At 38.2% G+C, this 15,787-nt stretch overlaps 1 protein-coding gene across 2 annotated transcripts in view; it reads right to left on the bottom strand.

The window, feature by feature from the left end:
* Positions 1 to 4,264: 4,264 nt before the first annotated feature.
* adcy7 (adenylate cyclase 7) overlaps positions 4,265 to 15,787 on the bottom strand; it is a 102,282-nt gene continuing 90,759 nt past the window's right edge. For both annotated transcript variants that reach the window (XR_011914922.1, XR_011914923.1), the window contains one exon: positions 4,265 to 4,275. The gene's annotated coding sequence lies outside the window, so the exon portion shown is untranslated. The remainder of the gene's footprint in view (positions 4,276 to 15,787) is intronic.

Raw genomic sequence — 15,787 nt, 5'->3', positions numbered from 1 at the left:
TAATGAAGTCTTGTTCCCAGAGAGGAAGGCTGGCCAATTGGATGGCTGGCAGTCCAACAACTGACTCTGAGGCTGTGGGTGGGGTTGGAGGTAAATGGAGAGGGGGTTAGGGTCCATAGAGGCCAGTTATGTCATTCTTTTGGAGGCTGTGCCTTTTGTTTCCTGACGATGCGGGGGGAAACAAATTCAGAAACCTGGATTATCACATTGGTTGTTGACTGAAAATGAACTCTTAATAAAGCATTTCATTTGGTACCAACTTTTGTTTAGCGTATGAATAGATTAACTAGTTTTCCGTGTTCATTGTGCATTTATTGAGTGAAGTGGAAGTCAGAAAGAGCGAGAACCACCCCCCCATCCCCCCCCCCCATCCCCCAGACTAAACCAACTTCCACCTTCTCCTGCTTTCTGTGACAGCATGTGTTTTTATGCATTTGAATTCACAATATGGCTGTTTTTGTTAACATTTTGTTTTATTTTATTTTATCACTTTATTTATTGTCAATCTTCTGCAGAGATGAGCACAAGATAAGTTTTTGTCTGCTTTTTGGATGTGCTGTAATGGTTGATGGAGTGGGGTCAGCACCGTCTCCCTTTGCATGTTGGGAAACATCTGGAGAGCATATGGGTTACAGCACAATCTCTGACTGTGACATTCTCAATATCAGTGACCTTCACCATCACCTGTTAAAACTTAATGTGCCAGATACTTGAAATATGCTCATCACCACAGCGACTGTTATCTGTGCCAAAGCCTCAACACTTTCATTGGCTCTGCTTTTAAAACACTTGTTTGATTTCAGTTGGACTGAAACCTCCAAATTCCTGCAGCGATCAGTGTGTTTAGCATGTGGGCTAAACAGAGAAAGAGATTGAAGTGGACAGAGAGGTTAGCAAATGATGCTATCAGTTTGTGCATTAAGACCATTTTTTGTGTTGATATCAATATTATTAGTATTTGAATACATTTACAGTATTATCAAATTATTGGAAAGGGATTCCTCCACAACAGTGTGAGAGACTGATAACATACACAAAACGATTACCTTATTTATTACCTAGTTAAAGCTATTAAATCATGAGGTGAGGTTTCACTAACACAATTTTAGGACCTACTTATGTTCTGATAAGTAAAACCTGAGATCTACAGTGTTTATGCATTTGGCAGACACTTTTATCTAAAGCAACATACAGTATCCAATCCCCCAGTAACACAGCTAGATTTCTGACTTTCTGATTTCTGAAATTTCAGCACATTGGTCATCTTTTCAAATCTCCTTAAATCTACTAAAATTTTAATTTTGAGTATTCAAAAATATTTCGGAAAAATGTTTCAGGATAAAGTCAGATGTTGACATAGAAGTAAAAATGTAAACACATATTTAAATTACATTTATTGCTGTTTAATTTTTTATCTTTTTGGATTTCTTGGTTTGAATATTTGGCACAAGACATGCCTCAGGGTTCAAATATAAATCATTTGGATCATCTTTTTTCACACACATTCAGTGGTAGAGTACAAACAACATCATAGTCGGTAAATGAGACAGCATCTCATCCACACCTTGCTTTCTGTGTTAGAAAATCTTTCATTTCCACATCCTAAACATTGCCTTGCACTATATCCTGAAAGCCCTCCTAATGCTTTAATTTGATGATCACACACATATCTGCACCTTACCAGATATGCTGGTGGAGAGCCTTGCCACCAGTTTGTTTTCTCTGTGTCTCAGGTTGTTCCTCTCGGTTTCATAGCAGTTTGAAGTCGTTTCCTTGGAGGAGTTTGCGAGGCTGTAATCGGGAGCAGATGAGGAGGCCCCGCGTGCCTCCTTGGTGATGTCAGCCCCGGTGGAGGGAAAAGGATCGCAGAATGGGGACAGGGGTTGGGTTGGGGAGGGGTAACGGACATGCATTTAGCCAGAATTAGGGGTGGCCGCCACTCAGCAGACTTACAGGTCAGAAGACTGGCAGCAACACCCCTGCAAAACCGAACCAATGGGCTTAGGCAGACATCAAACATGTGGAAACATTTTCTAGATAAAACCAAAAGAAATACATACTTTCCCAGAGAACACACCAAGGTGAAAATAATGATTCTGGCCCCTTTATCTCCTACTGGAAATTGAAGAAAAGATAACCTTGTAACACAAAAATTGTTAAAGTGCTGCACATTGTTCTCACCATTCATTATCTAATCAAGGAGAAGCTCTTGGAGTCTTTTTTTTTCTTTTCATTTTAAGCATTTGTGAGGCTGTTTTTTATTGTGCTGTGCTTGTTGAGATTCTGTGATCTAAAATGGAAATTCGTTAAGCACTTTGCTCTTATCCTAGTACACACAAACTGTGCCCACCTAGTGCTGCCCTGACCCATTTCAAGGCATGCAGGACATTTGCATGAAAGGACTGAAACTCGATGCCAAAACAAACATCAATTAAAGCTGTCAAACACCACCAAAAACAGCTGCAGCTTTGAACAGCTCCACCAGCAGGCTTCAAAAGCGAGCCGTCTTTAAAGGGCTGCCTCGCATGTACCAAAGGCCAGGCTGGAATTAGCACGGGCTAGGTTAAAACAGAAATTACACCCATTAATGAACCCAGACTAAAGAAGATTTCAGTAAGTCCTCTATTAAGGTGTAACATTTTCACTGATTTCAAACCACGTATATGGTGAAGAAATCCAGCTAATAAAGCAATACGTTTGTATTTTCTGATCCTAATACACAGTAATACAACAAATGTTGTATGCATGTAGTCAAGGTGAAGACAGCAAAAGCACACAGGTATTTGCTCCCTTCTTTTTCTAAAGCACAGGAAGAGCTGTGGTGATTTACCAATACAGTTTTGTGTCTGATTTTAATCTATTATGGCTCCTCCTCTCTTGTCCATTTGTTCATACAGAGCACCCATTGTGTAACTGCCATGGCTCATTACTGCTTCAATACAAACATTTTGTGCCCAGACAGACTGGATTATGTTTTGTCAATGATTTTGCTTCTGCTCTACAAGGCACAGTTCGCACTGGTGGTGTGAGAGGCAAGACTGCTCTTGACCTTTTCTAAAGGAAAAAAAGAAAAATAGGGAAGAGGGAGAGAAAGATAAAGCTTTAATCCGGCTTTAATCATAATAGGGATGAGATCAAGGAAACAAAAATAAATTTAGAAAAAAAAGGAACTCTGTGGCTCCATGAGGCTGTGCTTAAATGCAGATAGCTGTGCTTTCATGGTACAGCTATACTCGACCAGGTATCCTTCAAACAGTGTCAGCTGGATTGGCGGATAAGCATAGTAGTGGTATGTGAAATCGAAATTTTTTCGCCACAGGCTCATATTTCCTGCTTTCTCAATGAGAGGAACACCTTCAACCAACCAGGGTGTTGGTTGTTCAAATGTCACACAGCTGCAGATGTGATAGAGTCACATGTTAATCATTTAAACACCAGTGAAAGACAAACAAAGCAAAAATTTAAAGGATATTGGCATTAAAAGCAATGCATGGACAAAACAGAAAAGAACTTCGGCAGTGAAGACATACTGTTGATGGCCAGTGGTTTACTTTTTCCTGCGGTGAAGCTTGATGAAGATCAAGAAGACAGCTGATTTTCCATTATAGCAGTTACAGCTATTTGCTATTTTGTCTGTTCCTTAAAATTTCTTTAAGAGTGCTCAAATTTTAGTAGATAGTGGCAACTAACGCATGTAACTTTTGTGGGATTTTTTTGAAGACATACATGAGCTCAATGTTTTTAATTTGACTATTAATGTGACATTCATATCACAATTCTTTTCACATATTCTCATTGTGTTTTTGTCACCATGCATGTGTAAAGATGTTAGCAAACTGTGGAAAAGAGCACCTTTTAAATCCATTTACTTGTTTTTATATTATGGTTTCAGATTAAGCATGACTTTGCAAACAGTTTTGTAGTCCATGATAAAAGATCTGATCAAGCAGCTTTCTTCAGAGAACAAGGAATGATGCAATGAAACATCAGAGCTTAGAGCCATTGCAGAGATATTTTTTTGGCACAAGCATGACGATTCAAGAGACAATTATCTCTGATCAAACAGTGGTCTGCACCTCACATCACCTTTTATCATAGTTTTAGCTCGGATGGAGCTGGGACCAAAAAACAGTACCTGGATGTTCCAATTTGGCAGTCAGGTATGTATTGCCATCCTCCGTCCCCTCTGACCTCCAAATAAAGATTTTTCTATCAATTCAATGGGATGAAACAGTCAATACGTAACTATTCATGAAACGCTTTAACACTGTGTCACTCTGTGAAATTATTTTCATGTGCTGTAGCACAAAATAAACAGAAAAAAATCATGTAATCATTTAAAAAGAAAGATTCAATTTAGGTGACCCACGTTTTGCAGTGATCCTGGGTTGGAAGGTTTGTACAACATTAATGCAAATTCATTCGTAGTTGAAATATATTAAGTCTGGACCAGAGATAAAAGGACAACCTTTCACTAATCTTTTTTGTATTTATTGTGTCTTCTGGTCTGGCCTTTAACAAGATATCAGCATTTCTTCCAATTGAAATCAGACTGGTCCCTCTTTTCTCACTCAAGACATTTTAGAGCATTCCATAAGAAAAGTAGTATTGAACATATTCAGATTTCTAAACATTAAAAAAGACATAGGATACTGTACTGTTTTTCATATGAAAACAAATTCAAAGACAGCCCCTAAACATTACTCTGAACATTGCAAAGGTAAACACATTTTCATCTTACTACACGCACAGCAAACCGCCAGCCAAATCATCAAATTAACACAGAGTGAGCGGAATGTCGGAAGAGGAGAAATAAAAGCTTCATTCTGCTTTGATCTGACGTCTTTGGGAGGAATCTTCATGGCAAAATGTTAATCTACCCTCTACATTGCAGATTACCCCCACCCCCTTTCAAAATGTGACTGTTTTCAGATGGTCAAGGTAATTTTGACCCACTTAGGCTGCTTTGATCCACAACCCCCCATGTAAGAGTTCAAACTGATTTTGTCACTGCCGACCGCAGCTCCTTTGCTAAGATTCCCAGTCGAAGCAAAAAGCTCTTCAAAGCTGCCAGAGTTGCTGACAGCCAGAGGAGTTGAAAGCACTTTCTTACGCTGATGTTCAGTGCAAGCGACTTTCTGCTAATGGGTTGCACTTTCATTTTCTTTTTCTCCCTTCTTTTTCATTTTTAGTGGGAGGGTATATCAAGTGTTCTTTATTTCTTTTCAAGAAAAATATGAATTAATGTGGCTCCTCTTTCTTTTTTAGTATCTCTTTTTATGATTCTGGCTGCTACATTCTAAGGTAGTGAATCTGGATCCACAGCTGCACGCCACAGTAACTGTGAGGTGACAGTGGTAAAGCACTGTCACTGCAGCGTGACAAAAAAAACTGAGATGTGATTAAAGAATCAGATAACGAGACAGAAACACAAGAGAGTGTTGAGAGACATACTCACGGACTCCACAGAAGTGATCCAAAAACCTCTTAGCTTGGAGACCTGTTCCTTGTCATCACTGCTCTCTACTTCAACTTCTTTCAGGAATGCGTGTGCAGCACTCTGAGTTTACTTAAAGCCAGAAGAGTAAAAGGTTTACACTTCAACTTCACACTGCAGTTAAATTCACATTTCATACCTCATTGTTGATGGATTGGTCACTTTTTCCCACTAAGCTCATTGAATTCACTGAAGTGTCTTCTGAAGCTTATGAAGCCATTTTACTTGCTGTGGAAAAATATCTCCAAAGAAAGTGCTGCTTTGGCATTAAGCGTTAAGTATGGTCTAAACAAGATCTAATTCTTCACACAGCAGCACCCTGTATACGACTATTCAACTCATCTTAAACAGCTGAGAAAAAAAGAGGGTGGACATCTTCATGCAGGGCCTCTGCACAGGCTAAAGTTTCTGTTGCTTGACCACAGTGCAGGACCAGCAGCTATCAGCATTCGTCCTCAAAAGAACACGACCTTCACGACCTGTTCTGAAAAGAAATGATCCCACTCGAACAAGTCAAACAAACTCATAGGAATACTTGTGCCATACAATGTTACTCTCCATTTTAATGAACAGCTTCTTTCTGTCATAGAAATCAGTTTCGTCTCCCTTGTCTTTTCCAGTCAGATGTATCCAAAATTCCTGTACGCAACTCATGTGTGTTGAATAATATACTATCATGTATCATATCATACACATTTTGTAAGGGGACTCTAAAGCTCAACCAGCATATCTTTGCATCGTTAGCAGTGAAAAAAATTGATATTGTATTCTGGCCATTTTAATTCCTTCTTCTTTAAGGTGCCCAACTTGATGAGCCCGCTCTGCTCTGACCGGCCAGTTTTAGAGACAAATAACACAACCAAGATCAGATCATATTTTACTGTTTTTCCATCAGAGTATCAGATCTCGCAAAACATCCCTTCACATTTGAGTGTGAATATGTGAGCAGACCGTGGCAGCACACTACTGAACAATCTTTGCTGCAATCTTAGCAACAAAGCCCATGGAACTTAGATGAACAGATGGTTGTTTGTGAATAAATTATCTCATGCAGATTTGATGAGAAAGTAGGATTAACACGGTAAATGAGGCGTATAGAACACTATATGAAGGAAAATCACTACAACATTTCATGCAACATCTAATGAAAAATCTACAAGGAGACTGATGGAAAGAGTGGAAATAAAAGAAAATGATAAACTTGTCTGTTTCATAAATTAATGTACAGATTATCATAAATTAGTTCAGATGATGACCCCATTTCCAGATATTTCCAATACACATCATCATGTATACATGTAGCTATTGTTCTTGTTAATAATCTTTTGTACTTGTAAGGTAAAGTTGCTGCTGGGAGCACGTTTTTTTGCATCAAGTTATTCACCCAAACTGCTTTCTTTTCTTTATTTGTCCACTTCACAGTCTTGGGGTAAACTATTTCACTTCAAAGGAGTTAGTTAATGAAGCCATTTGTCATCATTTAAATAATCCAAACAAAGTAACAGAAGTGACACTGCATGTTTATGTGGTTCCACTGTTCTCAGCCCAGAAAAACAAGATCCCAGCTTGAGTTTCCCCACAGTGGTGTCCTGAGTGGGACTTGCACTTTTTCCCTGGGAGCGGAATGTGTCCCAGCTTTCCATGTGCCGAAAAACATGCCTTTTAACTTCCTTTCAAAAATGCAGGAAATCTGCTAAGAATTTATTTTTCCCCTCTGGGTCACATTTGCACATTTGTGGCTAATGAAAACACATTTGCTGTGTGTTTCACTGTGCTCTAGTATTAAGCCCTAATGGTAATTAATTGATTCCTAGAACTTTGTGGCAATTATGCAGTTCTTTGGAGAAATGAAAGAGACTGCCAACATGTTCTGCATTAATAGCATAACCTTCATTTGGACACAAAGCGGAATGTGTGATGTTGTACCCTAGGGACTAGTTAATCTGCAAAAAGAAATGTGTTGAGTTGTTATTAAGAAAATTCTTTGCTGTTATGTTTCTATCTGCTAATATCATTACAAAAGAAACCAAGACAAGCATCCGCTATTTTACTAAGGTTGCTCTGTGCTGAAAGTCCAAAACAGGCCATTGCAGGGTAAATAAGTGTCCTTTTAACACAAGTCTTTCATTTTAAAAGAAAAAAACTTTAAAAGCTGTTTTATGCTAATGTCAAGCTTAATTGGCATTAGAAAAATTGCTCTGGCAGACAGAGGGGCTCCAAGATTAGCTAGAAGAGAAAGAACAAGACAAAGCCTTCAAAAGGCCTATTTCAGAGGAATTATAGCATCCTTTGAACGTCATCCAAGTTTTAAATACATTAAAAGCCTGTTGGCATACATGTAAATTAAGCAGTACCAAAGAATTCATGGTGAATCAGACCAAGGGTGCGGTGATAAAAAGCAGGGGAAACGTGTCCCAAAGAGAGACTAGGAGGAATCCTGCCATGTCCCACAAGCCTCTGTGTTTGTCCTTTCTTCTCCATGTCCATTCTGCTGTGGGCCAAGTGGCTTAACTTGGATGAAAAGAACAACAGCCTGCAGATCCCTTGGCAGCAGATCCCTCACACTGTCCAACGTGCCAGTAGAAGAGCATTGTGTATAGCACATACAAAGGCCTGTTTAGTGGCACTAAGCACAGAGCACCAGGGATTCCTTTTTATTCCTCGACCCGCCTGGCCAAACACTGGCATGGTTTGGTCGAGACAGGTTTAGGTGCAGGAATGCCTGGTCCTCAATGTCCTGTATGTCAGGCATGATGATTGGAGGGTTTATGTGTGCTTTCATGGACCCTCTGGTGCCTTCAAACCACTAGTGCTCATGCAATGCTTGTACAGGCACAAACAAAGGGACTCATATGCTTTTGGAGCATGTAGCAGGTCATACAGGTAATGATTATACACCTGAACATAACCAGAAAAACATTCCTGTCTCACAGAATTTGTTTGTAAGTTCAGTGATACTTGGCCCTGTTTGCCCCGGTTTTTCCTTGAACTTCAATGGATACTCTTGAACGCAGAAGTTTTGTAAAAAGTTCAAAGAGATGTCTCTTTCAGCAAGAAAGGTTTGAGTCGGGGTGTGGTGTTCTCCAATTCTCAGTCCAGGGATAGCCACTATATATTATTGATATCTATCTTTTTTTTAATCTTTTTTTTATTGCAGATTAGTAACAAACAATTATTGGCCGCGAATCTGGGAAAGTCGGCCATTAACAGTTACAACAGTATAGCTGGTTATAATTTCACATTGTGACTGTGTGTCAGCCAAGTCTCCTCAGAAAACATAAAAAGGGGACATTAGTCCACATCTCCAAAACATAGTAGTGTCAAAGTTCATGGGTAGAAACTGAAGAGACAACATATCCCCAGTTTGTTGTTTTGTGGGGGGGATAAAATGTGAGTCATTTCACATGTAGGCGAAATAACAGGAACTGCGACACATAAATAATAAAACTGGAAACCTTGACCATGTATGTTATATCCTAAATTAGGATTTTGTAACATCTGAACCTATCCATGTAAAACAATAAAAGTGAAAAGACTGTGGAAAACATTGTGCGGGATGGATCTCAACTGGATACTGACACCAGTCAGATTTTTGTAACCTACTGTAACCCCCCCCTTTCATTCTTTCAAGCATTTGTGGCCAAATCAATAGTTTTGAACACATCGCCACATATCAAAGCAATATATCAAAAGTCGAGTGTCAACATTATGACATCGCAAGATATTGAATGTCCATATCATTGTGTAGCAGGGACTGGTCTCTGCCCAAATATGTACCCATGGTGTTTATTTGTGAAAACTGATGGAACCTTTATTTACAGTTGAAGAATACGGTGCCTCGAGTGGTCGTCAGACCAACTGTATGTTATATCTGTGAAGTTACAGACGCATTGTAAAAAGAATCTATTTGAGTCGTAACCATGATGTTTTTTTTAACCCTCTGCAAATAATGTTATTTCCTAAACCCAATCATGAAGTGACACAAGTGCCTCAGTAAAGTGTTTCACTGTCAACTGAATGGAAGTCAGAAGGGAAAAGGCAGCTGTCATATTTTGGTCTTAAATTTGCATCATGAACCCATGATCGACTGAAAGCGCTACACATTTCAGTGTCATCCAAACCCTTGCTTCTATCTCAGACTCGAGGCTGATCTGATGTCAATGCTCATATGAGTCATATTTCTCCCATGCTGCTTGTTAGGGTATTATTTTACAGAATGCCATTATGCCTTCCACTTAAGGGTAAGTTAACAATGTGGATGTTTTGATTGGAAGACTGTTGTAGAAAGACTTAAGCTGCATGTTTGCATCTGCAGAGAAATTGTGCAATTGAGTTATTGTACAGTTTTTTTAATCTTTTCTAATGTACAACATTTGGGTTGACAAACCTAGCTATTACATAATCTGTGATTAGATCAGATTTATTCTATAGCAAACTACAAATACAAAAATAAAAGCTTTGGCAGATATTTGCCTGTCTATGGACAATTTTTTATCAATATAAGAGTGTCACAACTATACAAGATGCCGTCTTCAAGCTTAATAGTTCAATGATGGTCTGTATGGAGGATGGGTGTAATCCCACCCTTCACTACTTTGAGTTCATGTGATGAGGCAGTTATTACCCCAGAATGAATCTGAACATTGACCTGTTGCTGGTGTGGTCCTATTGCAGGTTCTTGTCAGGTTATTATATTGATGAAAAACCAGAAGCTTTGTGCTTTGAGCTCATTATTTTACTTTATATACCAGGTGATACAATAGTGCTACCAGAACTTTGCAATGGCAAATATTTAAATTTTTCAAAATCTCATTTTGTTTTTAAGTTGGAGTATTTTTAAACATCTTTTTATAGTTTTACCACTGTATTAAACAAACCCTCGACAAACCCTTTTGACAAGCTTTTAACAGGAAAAGTCTAGCAGAACCAGACACAGGACCTTTGTTTCAACCAGTGGTGGTGGGGGAGGAGAGAAGTGAAGAGAGAAAAAAAACATCACAAGAACAGAGTGCTTATCTGGAATGATATAGCACTGTGAGATTGTTAAGATAAAAAGGAACTTGGCAATTAAATGCTTTGTATGTGAGGAGAGGAATTATAACGCTGATCCTATGAGGAGAAGCTAATGTGGAAGAAAAAGGATCACTCTTACTTGTTCATGTCACTTTCCTTGAAGCTTTTCAGAGGTATTTTTTTTAGCATGACCTTGAGTCAGGATGTCTCTAAATTTGATAAAATGACATGAGTCAAAGAAGGAAGTTCAAGAGACTTGTTTTATACAAGGGGCTAAGAATATATTGGTAGCCATTTGGAAGGTTGACAGTTCAATCCCTTTCTGGCTGTGCATGATGTAGAAAAAGCACTTCATAATCTGGTTAAAACTATACTCTACATATATTGAGAACTGCTGTTTGAATGTTTGTGTGTGAACATTGTTTGTAGACTAAAAACTCATAGAGTGGTCCAGATAAAATAGAGTTATATAAATGCAGCCCATTTACCACACCAAAAAACTAACTCAAAAGTAACTCTAGCAGCAAGAGAGATAATGCAGCTCCTAATAATGATCTTAAAAATGATTCAAAATGCATGTATCTGTTACACTTGGCAACTTATTACTTGCCTATGTAGCTGGGCATAGACAAACTGACAAAGCTGTATAAAAAGTGACTCCTATAAGGAACTCTGTCTAATTACTTATGACAAAATATTGTCATAAGTAAAATATTGTCATACTGATTGGTCAATCAACCTGTTCTTCCAGGTTTGGAAAAACAGCTTTCTCTGTTTTGAATCAATTATCTTTTCTTTGCATGTTGTTGTAATGATGATGAACAGCTGGCCTGAAAAATAACATTGTTCAATCACTGAAACAACATTCTGCAAGTCCCTCCGTGCCACAGCTGTTTCAGCATGAAGGGAGAGCAGTCTGTGTTCAGTCACTGGGGGGACTCTGTTGGAGCACCAGCTAATTGTGTCTCTTACTGTCAAGTCTCTATTTGTCAGTAGTGGCAGGTGTATTTAAAAGTTTTCCTTCGGCAAAAGTACTAACTAACATAACACTGTACAACTACGTTTAGAAATAAAAATGTCTGCATTGAAAGATTTACTACAGTAGAGGTACGAAAGTATATTTTGTAAGCTGTATTTAAAGTGTTAACAGAAAATAGGTCATGCAGAGGAATCTCACAAAAAGTTGGGAAACTGTTTGAAGTTAATTTGAAATTTGGTGGCAAAGAAAAGTTGGGATCAATATGATTTTGTCATGGAAACACTGCGTAGGCTCAGGAACCCATTCAGAAATCATTGTCCGTGAACACAGTTGAGCCATCCACAAATTACAGGTTAAAGATTTATCAAACAAAGAAGAAGCCAAATATTTTTTAAAAAACTCTGCAGTCTTCTATGGGCCAGAGCTCATTTAAAATGGACAGGTGTCTTGCTGCCATCAAAATAGAAATTCACAATATATTATTCTCAAAATAGTACAATGTCTCACCTTTAATATTTGATTTGTGTTTCATGTTTTTTTGTGAATAAGATATTTGTCTATGAGATTTGCAAATATTTTGAATTTTTTCTGTTTAGATTCTAAGTAGTTTCCCAACTTTTTTGGAATTGAGGTCATTGTTTTTCGTTTACAGATGGAGCTGCAGCCCAATTATTACTTGACAGGCTGAACTTTGCTGAAAACAGCAAACTTTCATTATAGATTATTCTGCAGATTAGTAAGGAAAGGCAACACCATCCAGGGTTACTGCTGTCAAACAGAGTGTTTAGATTTGTCTGATTTTTGGGAGCAGAAAAGTTTCAGGCTCTATGTTTTTAATAAATTACTGTAGTTAAAACCTTTCGTTGCATCTGACTTCATCGTTGAATAGATTATGGCCGAGGCCATCTGAATAGCATGAAAATTTATGCAGCGTGTCCTACTGATATTGCTTAGGGGAAACGTGTAAGGTTAAAAGTATCAACCCTGGCAGAGAACTCAGCTGAACTCCAGAGAATGCTGCAAGAGTGCGGCATGGAGGAATAATCTTTCAGTCATATTTCCATAAACTTTTTGGAGCTTTCCAACTTGGAACTGCAGTGCATCAAAGACATTCTCAAAATAACAGATTAAAACAGCCAGGGGCTTTTTATCTGTAATAAGTAGTCCATCCTGTACACTTGAGGGTGCGGCTTACTTTTTTAGGATGAGTGAACAAGAACATCAGCACTTCTCTGATCCCTCATTCCATTTGCATAATATCCACTATTTTGTTCTGTATATCATATGTGTACATAGCGTATATAGGATTATCTAAGATTTCTTTGTCTTTTTCTTTGGCCCAAGATGCAGGTTCTGGATCAGACTTGTAGAGGTTTTGATGTTCTATCTACACTCTCCTCTTCTTCATAGGAAAATGGTTCTTTGTAAGTTTGGCTTGAGGGAGTTTAGCAAGAGCTAGGCAGCTGTGTGAAGAGGCTAAAGCTACCCCTAGTCACAGTTTGGCACTACGCTTCCCGCAATCAACCTGCAAAGTGTAGCAAAAAGCAGATGGTAGCAAATCACATGCAAGTCCTTCCTCTCAGTAGGAGAAATGACAGAGAGCAGAGGTCAAACTTAACTCTGAGAGAAACTAGTGTTGGAGAGCACAACTGTTGGTGAATGTTGCCTGTGTTTATTACTACAGCAGATTCAATAAAACTGCAAGGCTCAATGAGTCACATTTTACGTTGTCACAATGACAGCAAATAGACTTTTGAGATGAAGTATGCTCTGGTTTAACTATGCTATTTCATTCAACAAGAGAAAAAGACAGAACATTTTTTTATCAATGTTTTGGCTAGGAGGATAAATTACCCACATGTTGCAGTTGTTTTATTCTTGCTGAGATATAAATTAGCATTAACAAAAGTCATCTCTGGAGTAACATTGGATTTGGTGTCAGGAGATCAGGAAAATCAGGAGATCCAAGCTGGTTTCTTCAGAATGGAAAGAGGAGCAACAACATTTTATCGCTTGACATTATTTCAAAATATGAAGGCTTTATGTTTGGGTCAGATCACATGTCAGTAAATCATATAGACTAGAATCTTCCTTGCAGCACAGCAAACAATTCTGAACACGGATGATTTACAGAGGAAAAAAAGTATTTTGTGTTTCCAATGTGAACATTTGCATATTTGTGTGTCATGAGCAAGTTAAATAGTGCAGATAATTTTGTTTGATACAAGTTTTCCAATCAGTTTTAATCCCTGTAAAATAAGCAATGGGCAGGCATGAATCCCAAATATCTGACAGTCAGGAATAAATATCTGCCAAGCCTCAATATGCTCTGGTGAAACTCTGGTGTGGCAAACTAGTCCAAATAAACACTTTAATTTCAATTCAGTTCAGTAAAACTGTATTAATTCCAAATATAAAAGATGTCACTACTATGTAGATTATTTTTAAAATATATCATTTTTATAGACAGATAACAAAAAAGATTGTAAACATTTAGAAAGGTATCAGAAAAAATCCTCAGGGACCACCGGGATTGGATCAGGGTCTTGTTTTTGTAGCTTTGGAATAACTTAAGGTGTTGAATAAACACACAGCGGCAGCAGGTAACAGAATCAGAATCGGGTGAACTCTCTTAGCAGAAAACGTGGACAGGAACTCACAGTCAACAGTTCAATAACTGGGGTGTGGAGTTGCTTCTTATCAGTAACATTTACAGGATTACACCTGCTGTTGGTAACAAGAATTGAAATCCCTCCTCCTTTGCTGTTATCTCTCTGTCTGCAGTCTCTGTCTGCCCATGTACTCTTAATTTCCTGATATTCCTCCTGCGTCCTCATCAGAGTTTGATGATTATCCATTTTATTTATCAGTGATTTCCTCCTTATCTTGATGGTTAAGGCAGGAAATGTTTTCCTCCTTTTTGTCCATTTTGTCCTAGACATCTCCTCTTCAACCCATCTGGATTTGGGGTCTTATTCCAGGAATTACTTGGACTTAGAGAAGCTCAATCAGCTGCTCCTACATGCAAACAACTTTTCAATATACCTTGATTTCAAAGGCAAAGGAGAAATAACATGAGATATTACCCAACCGTCCAGTTTTCAACCATACAAACAACAAAATCAAACAAAACCAATTAAATTTTTTCTATCTGTTTTCTCGTAATATAATGCATATAATGTTGTTAATACTAATTACAGTAGTACAGTAGACTGATAAATAATAAGAGGCTAAATCAAAGAATTGTAATCGGTGATTGGCACGAGCAGATTCAGATTTCAGCAAATCGTAATCTGCCTAAAGAATCTTGATAGTGAAAATTCTGTAACTAAAGGGCTACAGAGTCAAATTTTCAGGTCTTCTTACAGAAATATAGCAGCCTGTATCCGCTTTATCTTCTTTAAAGCTTTTAGTATACTTTAAGGTTTGTTGTTTATAAAAAACTTAGCTCTGGGTACTTTATCCCATCGGTAGTGCATTCCATCATACAGCAGCTTTTAGGTTTTCTTTTGCTTTTGCTATAAATTGTGTATAGTTAGAGTAAGAATAACAGGATTAAGAAGTTAGAGAATTTTTCACCATAGCTTTCAGAATATAACATTACTTGGTAGAGAAACAATATAATGTAGATTGAAATAAGATGTTTAGATTGGGTCTTCAGACCAAAGTTGTCTTATTGTAAAACAGGTTATGTTTTACTGAACAGAACAGTGGTTGAAAGGCTGACTGTCCACACTAAAGCTTGGACCGCACTGGATCAACATGGCCAAGTCATCACGTCTCCAAGAGGATTTACATCTCAAAACGAACAGTGACATGAAAGCTCTGAATCTTCAAGAGGGTGAAACACTTAATTTAAAGTTAAGAAGATTTAGATCAAAAGGTTAGAGAGGGAAAAAAATACACTTAAAAGGACGAACCTCTGAAAAAACTCAAGGCCTACATAATGCTAAGCTGTGCAAGTTCACAGCCATGGCAGGACACAGTCCGTTTTTCACAGCTTCTGAGAGATGAAAGGGAAGATTGTCCACTCACTTTGATTCAAACTTGGCCAAATGAAGATTAAAAATGCCTGACAAACTTTGTGTTCTGAAACCCCAAAGTTCTTCACTGCCTCACACCACACATCTGTCACTCTTCTCCCTTCAAAAGCAATCGAGCAGGGTGACTTTGCACAGTTATTCCTTAATTATGTGGCTTTCTCTGATACTTAGTTGTGCCCTGGTGTTGTGTTTTTTGCTGAGTTCTTTAAGGTCACAGATCACAGATGCTGTCTCATTTCAACAAACAAGTGTCAG

This window comes from Leuresthes tenuis, unplaced genomic scaffold (genome assembly GCF_036924035.1).
Source record: "Leuresthes tenuis unplaced genomic scaffold, fLeuTen1.0.hap1 SCAF_2, whole genome shotgun sequence".
Taxonomy (NCBI): domain Eukaryota; kingdom Metazoa; phylum Chordata; class Actinopteri; order Atheriniformes; family Atherinopsidae; genus Leuresthes; species Leuresthes tenuis.
The sequence above is the reverse complement of the archived record's forward strand: the minus strand, read 5'-3'. Positions and strand labels throughout refer to the sequence as shown.